The 11,299-nt window shown below is 36.3% G+C and overlaps 1 pseudogene; it reads right to left on the minus strand.

The window, feature by feature from the left end:
• Nucleotides 1–4,944: 4,944 nt before the first annotated feature.
• Nucleotides 4,945–6,709, minus strand: LOC148110708 (elongin-A pseudogene; annotated as a pseudogene).
• Between the last annotated feature and the right edge of the window lie 4,590 nt (nt 6,710–11,299).

The raw sequence follows: 11,299 nt of genomic DNA on the forward strand, positions 1-11,299 counted from the left end.
GGGAAAAACATATACAGAGTTTATGTTTGGAAGGATGAAATGTTTGGAATTAGTGGTGAATATAGTTTGAAATCTGGAATCATCATGCATCCAAGTTTATTCTTCTTTCTTAGGATTGCTTTTGCTATTTGGGGTCTTCTGTGATTCCACACAAATTTTAGGATTATTTGTTCTATTTGTGTGAAAGATTCCACTGGAAATTTGATAGGGATTGCATTGATCTGCAGATTGCTTTGGGTAGTATGGACATTTTAACAATATTAATTCTTCTACTCCACGAGCACAATCTATTCTTCCATTTGTGTGTGTCGTCCTCAGTTTCTTTTATCAATGTCATAGTTTTCAGTGTACAGATCTTTAATCTACCTTGTTAAATTCATTCCTAGGTTTTTTTGTTTTTAATTTTTTGGTTTTTTTATGCAATTGTAAATGTGGTTGTTTTTTTTCAATTTCTCTTTCTGATAGTTCATATCAGTGTATAAGAATGCAACTGAGTTTTGTGTATTGATTTTATACCCTGCAACTTTACTGAATTAGTTTGTTTACTAGTTCTAACATTTGGAGTGAGGTCTTCTGGGTTTTTTATAAATAAACTCATGTGGTCTGCCAATAGTTTTACTTCTTCCTTTCCAATTTGTATGCTTTTTATTTATTTATTCTGACTAATTGCTCTGGCTAGACCTTCCAATACTATGTTGAATAAAAATGGTGAGAGAGAAGTCTTGTCTTATTTCTGATCTCAAAGGAAAAGTACTATCTTTTCACCATTAAGTATTGTGTTAGCTGTCATATATGGCCTTTATCATGTTGAAATAAATTTTTTCTATAACCACTTTGTTGAGAGTTTTTACCGTAAGTTTATGTTCAGTTTTTTTCAAATGCTTTTTCTGTATCTATTTAGAAGATCATATGGTTTTTGAGCTTTATTTTGTTAATGTGGTGTATCACATTGGTTGATTTGCAGATATTGAACCATCCTTGCATCCTGGAATAAATCTTGATCATGGTATATGATCTTTCTTAATGTATTGTTGAATTTGGTTTGTTAACAGTTTGTTGAAAATTTTTGCATCTAGGTATCACAAATAATAATTTTACCATCTTAACTCTGAGAAACAAACTGAGGGCTTCAGAGGGGAGGGGGTGGGGGAATGGGATAGACTGGTGATGGGTAGTAAGGAGGGCACATATTGCCTGCTGCACTGGGTGTTATACGCAACTAATGAACCATTGAAATTTAAATCAGAAACCAGGGATGTACTGTATGGTGACTAACATAATATAATAAAAAAAAAACACTAAAATAAAAAAAAAGAGAGAGGGGCGCCTGGGTGGCACAGCGGTTAAGCATCTGCCTTTGGCTCAGGGCGTGATCCCGGCGATCTGGGATCGAGCCCCACATCAGGCTCTTCTGCTATGAGCCTGCTTCTTCCTCTCCCACTTTCCCTGCTTGTGTTCCCTCTCTCGCTGGCTGTCTCTATCCCTGTCAAATAAATAAAATCTTTAAAAAAAAAAAAAAGAGAGAGTGTTGGCTTAACAGTGCTTGAAAGAGCAATAGTTTACACAACTGACTGATGGGAGAATGCTTCAAGAGATCTTCAGTCTATTAACTCAAACATTCACTTGGAAAAAGAAGTAGAAATATGTATTTACAAAATAAGCCTTGAAGTTTCTCTGTAGGTCAAAGAAAGCAAACAGAAAAAGTACTTAAATTTTATTTTTTGGAGCACAATATGTCAACAGTGGTCAAGTTTACAGATTGGCGATTAGACTTTACAACCCAAAAACTGGCACCTACTCACTTGTATTTAAAACTCCTGACATCTCTGCTTATTTTGTGATATTCCATAAAATGGCTGACAAATCATTTCTTTAAAGATTAATGTTAAAAGTATTTTTGAGAAATCTACAGTTGATGAAATGTTAACACCCTCACAAAACCAGACAATTTTTAAAGATTACCTTTGCAGAATTGTTTAAAAGCTGGCTATGTGACTATACTGTCCTTTGTGAAATCCAACTTATAAGAAGCAGGAAGATTCAATAATTATTTGAAAACAAAGGCTCCATCTTGGAAGGGATGAATAGCACACTCTCTAAAATACTACTTGCCCAATGTTGATGCTTTAGAAATTGGAAGGTAGGAATAAATGCGACTGTTTCCACAGAAAACAGTCACCTTTGAATTATCTATATTACAAGCCATACTATCCAGTATTTTCCTTTAGCAGAATAATAACGCAGAATAAACAGCCCTTAATTTCCATTATTATTCACTCTATTTTCATGGAAAATGCAAAACCTAACCCAGTGTTAGATGAGCATGAGATAAAAATATATCAAATCCTCTTTAAATCTCTATTTTGAGGAGCATGTGTGGCTAAGTGGGTTAAGCGTCCAACTCTGTGGTTTCAGCTCAGGTTATGATCTCTAGGTGGTGGGAGGATGGAACTCTGCTTCAGGCTTTCCATGCTCAGCACAGAGTCTGCTTGAGATTCTATCCCCTTCCCTCTCCCTTCCCCTTTGCTCTCTCTCTAAAATAAATAAATAAATAAATAAAATAATAATTTTAACATCTTAAAAATTTCTCTGCGCTTCCCCTATTTAAACCAAAAGTGTGTTAAATGTTGATATGTGTAATAATCTCTTTTAATTTTGGCAGTTACAGAACACCATATAAATGGAATCATACATTATGTAGACTTCAAACTTGATTCTTCAGAATTTCCCAAATAATGGGTCAAGAATTCTAAATAGCAGATGGTATAAGCCTGGTTTCATGCTGTTGACATAGAAGATTACATCTTCTACACTGATATTTAGCAATATGCATTTAAAAATCATCCACATATTTGCATGGTTTAATGAGATACTCCTTTTTATCACTGAATAGTATTCCCTTGTACAGATATACCAGTTTGGTTTTCTATTCAACTGTTGAATGACCTCTTCAATTGCTTTCATTTTCTGGCTATTATGAATAATGTTGTTATAAAAATTTGCATGCAGGTTTTTATGTAAACACATGTTTTCAAATCATTCGGGTATATACCTAGGAGCATGATTGCTGATTCTTATGGCAATACTATTCATCTTTCTTCCTTTCTTCCAAATACTCTTAATCTTTCTTCCACAGTGGTACAGAAACTTTTGAAGTTTCTTCCCAAGTGACTGTAGCATTTTAAACATTCATGAGCAATGAGGAGAGTTAATTTTGTCCTCTTTGAGATGAGTAGAGTTATTTTTACCCTCCTTGAGATAGCACTGAATCTATAGATTAAGTTGAGAGGAATTGATATTTAATAGTTTTGAATCTTCACATCAGTGGGAACAAAATCTTTCCCTTTTTCTAATCTGTGATCTTCCATTAGTGTTTGTAGTGTTCAGCATGCAGATTCCATATATTTTTTATAATATTTATCCATGAACTTCTATTTAAAAAATTTAAAAATTATTTTAATTTAAAAATTATTATTTTTTAAATTCCAATTCAAAATATTCATTTCTGGTTTATAGGAAAGTAATTGAATTTTGTATACTAAACTTGTATCTAGGGATCTTGCTATACTTGCTTATTAGTTCTTAGAGTATTTGTATAAATTTTTCCAGAAAGATAATCATGTTATACTGTTGTTTTTATTTATTTGTTTTAAATAATTTCTATAGCCAATGTGGGGTTTGAACTCATGACCTTGAGATGAAGAGTTGCATGCTTTATTGACTGAGCCAGCCAGGCACCCAATCATCTTATATTGAAATAAGTACTCCAAGTAAACTTTGACAGTTTTAACTTTAAATTGTTGTTATTTCACATTTCTATTTTATCTGAAGTTATAGTATTATTAATAGAATTAGTAGCAGTAATAATAATAATAATTAGAGCATAAAACACTTATTACCTGCCACACATTATTCTAAACACTCTCCATATATTACTTTTCATGTAATTTCTTCCATTCTAAGTTCCTTCCAGTTTTTATTGTGATGTATATTTAAGTGTTAGTCTGGAGGAGGACAATATATGTGTTGGCACTTGCAAGTGAGAAATCATTTGCCTAACTATGATTCTGAGGAAAGTCCATTTATTAAATCTCTGCAACACTTCAATTTTCAAATATGTTTCTTAATATTAACTCATTTTTATTAATATCTGTTCATTTTTTCATTCAATAGCCATTTTTATGCCTACTATTTTCAAGGCTTATTAAAATAGATATTATTTTCAGACTGTTTTCAAACACAGGTGGTTTATCAGCTATGAGAATGGGCATTCTTAATATTTTATTCTAGCCTGGTTTGACCAAAGGTCTTTGACTTTTTATTTAAATAAATGTTTTGAAACTTTAGTAATTTTAAAACCTTTGTTCTTTACTGAAAACTAAGCTAAAGTGTACCTATGATTCCTTAAATGGAAAAAAATAATTCAAGAACACTTATTGATTGTTTTGTATGTATGTGCTGCTGAACCTACAAATGGTGTGTAGGAAATGTCATTTAAAGCAATGGTGTTAAAAATTGCTAATTAAAAGTAAATTTGGACCCAAGAAGTACTTTTCCCAAAATATCTTGAAAAGTTATGACTGAAGAATCACACTTCTAAGTTTTTTCATTAGCATGTAAACTGCCTTCTTGAAGATTTCCAGGATTAAAGGAAACGTGGCATTTCATTTTGCAGTTACTAATACCATGCTCATTAAAAACAGGGATTCCATAAATGTTGACGATCTGGCTGTCAAGGGAAAATGCAAGAAAGTCACCAGCAACTATTTCTAACTGGTATGAATCTCATTCTACTAAAACAGATATACAAGGAAATAGTTTTCCTTACTTATCTGTCTAATTCAACTTTATTTCTATTGTCTGCTCTTATTTGTTTTGGGGGAGATAGGCACTCTTAGAACTAGAATATACCTGCATCTTAGAATTCATTCTGAGTTCGGTAAGTCAACTTCTTTTTCCTGAAGAGAGTGCTTTGTGCTTTGTTGGAAGAACATCAATTAAAGGGCAGGAAGTGGATGGTAATGGACCTCTAACCTGGAGGTCTGATAACACTGATAATTCATCAGCAGGGACCTTTCCAAGCTTGGCAGAATCAGCTCCACTTGGCTTCTTTGACTTGTTTTCCTTCACTCTAGATAATTTCTGAATGGGGTCCATGTTTTTTTAACTAGTGGTTTTAGATTTTTTTTTTTTTTGCCTTTGTAAGTCCATTTTTTCTCCAAGTGCAGTGATTAAAGTTTTCACAAAAATGAAATTGTTTTTTTCTTCCAGCACTGGTCATAGCTAAAGTATGACTCCAAAGACATGATGGGCTTCTTGAATTCATCATCCATATTTTCCTCTTCAATTTCAGGGAGGAAGCCCACTGACTTTTTATCCAAATTAGAAGTTCCTAGTTTCCCTTCTTAAGTCTTTAGGTTATTAGAAACCTCTTTTCCCTGGGCCCCTTTCTTGTGTTTTTACTCTGGATTTTGCTTATTTGGTTTGGTTTTCTCTGATATTGTAATTTGCCTTTTTAAGATGATTGTCTAAAGCAATCTCCATGGGGAGTAAAAACTTCTTGATGCTGCTGCCTTTTCTTTCCCTCCCTTTCTTTACGCTGCTAGGGAGTGCTTTCTCCTTAGTTCTATCCCTGAGAGTTGCCTTTGGCTTTCCTCTTTGGAGACCAACTTGTGTGATTTCTTGATGATAAAAGCAGGGGAATTCTCGTCATCCTTGGTATCCTCCAAAAGTTTTTCCTTGTGGGCACATTTGTGCTCCTTGTTTTGGCTCACAGCCCCTTTCCTTTGGGGCTCACCAGGTGCCATTATTGACTGAGCCCCATTCTGTCTTGGGAGCCATTATGTGGCCAGGCTTTTGGTGTGGAAGAGTAGGCTGGTGGTCCTCCGCTGGAGATCTGTAATGGTCCACAGATATCTGATGAGGACAGGCAGATGATAGACATGTCTGAACATGGCAGTCATCAGAAGATTCCTGGTCTGAGGAAAAAAAAATAAGAATAAGAATAAGAAAGAATAAGAATGAGAATAGAATGAGAAGAAAGAAGAAAGAAAGAAAAAGAAAGAAAGAAAGAAAGAAAGAAAGAAAGAAAGAAAGAAAGAAAGAAAGAAAGAAAGAAAATAATAATAATAATAATAAGAAGAAGAAGCTGGTGAAACTCTGAGGTACCTCTTTCTCTCATCTCTCCTTTCACAATTATGAGATACTTTGTGAGGTCTCCCCAGGTCTGAGTTTTCTAAATTTTGTTTTTTCCCTTGTCTGTGGTCAAGGATGCGGATCAGCTTCTGGAGGCTTTCCAATTTTCTTGGTAGTCCTTCTCCATTTTCTCCTCCTTCTGAAGCTCCTCCCTGGGCACTTTCAATAATTGCTCTTTTTCCAGTCCTTTTCATCAGTTTCAATGTTCTATTATGTAGAAACCAACTTTTCCCACTGGGCCACTAAGTCCCTGGCAAAGCTACCAATGTGCTCATGTTTTCACAAGCTATTTACTGTTCTCATGACTACTCTCCACAACAATGGCTACTGTAAGAGGCAACATGGAGAATTTCTCTAAATACTCCCATTGCTTCTTAGGGTTCAAGTTCACAGCCAGGCTGTAGGCTCCATGGTTTGAAGCGCCAACCCTGTCAGCAGCACTGTGACTGTTCCAGCAGTGCCTCCTCAGTGAAAGTGGGCTGGTGCAGTCCTGTATTGCAGCTCTGCTCTCCATGCATCCTTGGTGGAGACTGAGGTGCTACTGGCCTCATGTGGGCTTCATACCTGGGCGTGGTTGTACCTGCCACTGGGAACCACTCTGGGCATGTTGGCTCCTTGCTGGCCTTTGGGCAACAGATTTTTCTGTGGAAGAACTTTACAGTGTGTCATCCAAGACTGAAGGAAACCCTACTACCAGATTCAGGACTTACAAATACTAACCGCATATTCCCTCCACCTCTTCAAAGCACTGTGAGTCATGCCCTATTTAACACCTATCAGTGGCCCCTGGGCTGGCTGGCCCTCTCTCAGTTCAGAGAGTCAGCAAGATCAATCAATCAGTCATGACTACCCTAGTTTGAAACTATGTGTCAATGGTTATCTTAATTTTATCCTCAACGCAAACCAAGGAAATGGGTTATATTATTTCCATTTAATAGATGAGGCAACTGAGGCTCAGGGAGAGCAAATTAACTTTCACACAATCACATAACAGACAGAAGCAAAGCTATAATTTGAATCTAAGCAGTGTAGGTCCTGTGTCAGCACCCAGAGAGAGAAAGGGATATGTCTAAAGTTGAGCAGCTTAGCCCTAGAAGGCAGTAATAACCCATGTGTCTTGTTTCCTGCCAAAGCAGAGTCTGATACATAGGCACCAAGTACATTTGCTTGAAGGAATGAAAGAATGAGTCAATGGTCATTTGCTCTAAGGAACCTGCCTATCAGCTGTGGGACTTAAGTCAGGCCACCCCAGACATCTAGTCTTAACCTGAAAAATTAATCTTTACTCTTATTATTCTTACAACTAAAAGGAACAACTAAACAATCTTCAAATATCATCATTGATTACAGCTCCAATGATTGGATCAGAAAAGATCAGATTAGATCTCAGCCAGAGCTTCAGTAGCAGTGGCAGGCACCTGGCCTGACATCTCATCCAAAGTGAAAAGCCCCATGGTTGTTCTTCCTTAATCTTTTCCTTTTTATATAGACTTTATTTTTTTAGGGTAGTTTTAGCACAAAAGCAGCAAAATTGAGCAGAGTTCCCATATGTCTCATGCCCCCATACATACAAAGCTTCCCTCACCATCAGAGCAGTACACTTGTTATAATTGATGCACCTACTTTGGCACATCATTATCACTGAAATTCCATACTTTACATTAGGGTTTACTCTTGCTGTTATACATTCTATGGGTTTTGGCAAGTATGTAATGGTATGTATCCACATTATAGCATCATATAGAATAATTTTAGTGCCCTAAAAATCCTCTGGGCTTTGCCTATTCATCCACTTTCAGAAAACACTGTACCACTTCATGGATAATGCGAGGACTTTATAGTAATAAACTATTCCAATTCCTCTCTTCTATCCCTTGTATCACTGCCATCATTCATTTGATTTATACTTATGTAAATAAATATACATACATATATATATTTATATAAGCCATATAAACAAACATTAACATACATATAGGGATATAAATGTTTTAAACAAATTGTTTTCTGTTAGATCAATTAAAAAAAGGAAAGCAGGGGCACCTGGGTGGCTCAGTTGGTTAAGCATCTGTCTTCGGCTCAGGTCATGGTCCCAAGGTCCTGGGATTGTGCCCCAAATCAGGCCCCCTACTCGGTGGAGAGTCTGCTTCTCCCTCTCCCACTCCCCCTGCTCATGGTCTCTCTCTTTCTCTCTCTCTGTCAAATAAATAAAATCTTAATAAAAAAAAAAGCACATTTTTCCTTTAATATTCTTCCTTTCTTTACATAGTTGTGAATTTCTGACATATTAATTTCCTTCTTGCTGAAGAATTTCTTTTTAACATTTTATGAAAGGTGGATTTATGTGCAACAAATTCTTTCAATGTTTGTTTGAGAAATTCTTATATTTCTCATTTACTTTTTTTTTTAAAGTAAGCTATACACCCAAAGTAGGGCTTGAACTCACAAACCTGAGATCAAGAGTCGCATGCTCTACTGACTGAGCCAGCCAGGTGTCCCCTCATTTACTTTTGAAGGATAATTTTGCAGTGTACAGAATTCTAGGTTGGTGAATTTTTCTTTCAACAATTTATCTCCAGTCTCTCCTTGCTTGTATGGTTTCTAAGAAGTCAGACGTAACTCTTATCTATACTCCTGTGTAGGTAAAGTTGTCTTTTATCAATGGTTTCTTTCAGAATTTTTTTTTTCTTGGATATGACACACCTTGGTAAAGTTTTCTGTTGTTTGTTTGGTTTGGTTTCATTTTGGGTGGGTATTTGTTTTGTTCGATGGTCACTGGGCTTCTGGATCTCTGGTTTGTTTTCTGACATTGAATTGGGGGAAATTCTCTGTAATTATTGTTTCAAATATTTCTTCTATTTCTCCTCCTCCTCATCTTTCCTCCCTTCTTCCTCCTCCTCCCCTTCCTCCTCCCCTTTCTCCTTGTTCTTCTGGTTTTCCCATTACATGCATCTTGGATAGTTGTCCCTCATTTCTGGGATGCTCTCGTCTTTTTTCCTTCCTTTTCTGTTTCTTTTTTAGTATTTTTCTCTTTGCTTTTTAGTTCTGGAAGTTTCTATGTATATATTCTCAAGTTTAGAGATCCTTGGCTCATCCATGTCCAGTGTACTAATGATCTCATCTAAGGCATTCTTCATTTACATCACAGTGTTTTTGATCTCTAGCACTTTTTTTTTAGTTCTTTCTTAAAATTTCAGTCTTTCTGTTTTCACTATCCATGTTTGTGCATTTTACCTACTTTTTATGTTAGAGCTCTTAGTCTATTAATCATAGCTTTTTAAAGTTCCTTGTCTGATAATACCAAAATCCCTGCCATATCTGAGTCTGGTTCTGATGCTTGCCCTGTCTTGTCAAACTGTGTATTTTTTCTTTTAGTATGCTTTGTAATGTCTTGTTTAAAGCCTGACCCAATGTTGTGGGTCAAAGTAACTCTGATAAATAGGTGTCTTTCGCTATGCAGTGAGGTGTGTGGAGAGGCGAAGTGTTCTATAGTCCTATGATTAGCCCGCAGCCTCTTAATGAGCCTCTGCCTCTCATCTGTGAAACTTACAAGTGATTCTCTGTTTTTTCCTCCCCCCTTTGATGGAACAGGATGACCGTAGGGAGCTAGAGTAGTTTTCTTCCCTATGTAGAAAGCTAGAATGGGCTGGAGTTGGGTATTTCCCTTCCCCTAGTTTAGTTAGGATCTGACAAAACCCCAATAGGTTAGGCACTGGTTAAAGTTTCCTTTAAGGGCAGACCTGGTTTAAAAGGACAGAATACTCCAGCATATTTCAAAATGGCCACTTTTCTCTTTTCCCTACAAGAAGCATGAGAAGATTTTCCTCTGATCTTCAGTGTGAGAACCCTGTAGAGCTCTAGGAGGTAAACTCCCCTTTGGAAATTTTAACTCCCAGATTCACCCACACTAAGCCTCCAACAAATTACAGTTTAGATTTTTCCACCCCAGCATTACCTCAGGGATTAGATCCTACCTCAGTATCTGATGTTGTCAAGAGGTTCAGCTGTGTTTTGTTCCTTTGAGGGCCCTTGCATAATATGTTCCCATTTTTATTTAGGTCAGTTTATTTCATGTGTGTGTAACCCTGACAAAGACAATAGAACACTGTTTTGCTGACTCAGGAAGAAATCAGTTCCTGGGAACTGCCCACATGTTAGCAGTGAGGCTAAAAGGTTCATGGTATGCTCAGTGCAAAACTCAGAATGACTAGGATATGTGTGTGTGTGTGTGTGTGTGTGTGTGTGTGTGTGTGTGTGTGTTGGACAAAAAGGAAGGGAGAAAGAGAGCACTGAGGTGTTGGCCCTGGAAAGCTAGGCTAGATCAAGAGTGCAGTGGGATTTGGAGCTCTAAAACAATAGGGAGCTGTCAGTTTGTCTGCCTACCTACTACCTCATATAAGCAAGAGACTAGATACAAATCCATGTTTTCCAGCTTCCAAACCAAGATTCTTTCTACTACTCAGTATGCCTCAAAAACCATTGAATTTTAGCTTTTATCCCCTTTTTAATGGCAACAGAGTCTTCTATAAAAGCTGCCAAGTTTTATAAGTAAGTGATATTTTCAGGTTCAGTCAGTATGTTGGCTGTATCCATCCACATGAGAACCCAATTTGTCCAGTGTTCTGGGACTTAGAAGGTTCAGAGACACAAAGCAGATGCAATGAAAGCATCAAATCATATGATTGGATCATGCTTGTGGTAATTAGTCAGGCTGATGCATCACGTATGTTTGATAGAGGAAGTTGGAATGAAATCTTGGAATAAAGTAAGAGAACTATGACCAGGGTTCAAATCCCAGCTCCACCAATTACCAGTTATTTCTAAACAATAAGAACAAAACAAAACAAAACAAAACAAAACAAAAAACCTAAACCACAAAAATATAAAACTGTGCTGCTGCTTGAGCCTATTAATGTGAATAAAAAATAATATTTACCTTTCCTTTGTAAGACCATGCACCTATTATAAATACCACTATATCAGGAACCAGATTTATTTCTTATAATTTTAAATCTGAATAAATAAAAATAGCATTTGTGGTTTTTTTTACCTGACTATAGATTTTGAGTGCAAAAACAATTCCCAATAATTTAATTTTCCAACA

This window comes from Ursus americanus, chromosome 1 (genome assembly GCF_024610735.1).
Source record: "Ursus americanus isolate L20-20 chromosome 1, mUrsAme1.1.p, whole genome shotgun sequence".
Taxonomy (NCBI): Eukaryota; Metazoa; Chordata; class Mammalia; order Carnivora; family Ursidae; genus Ursus; species Ursus americanus.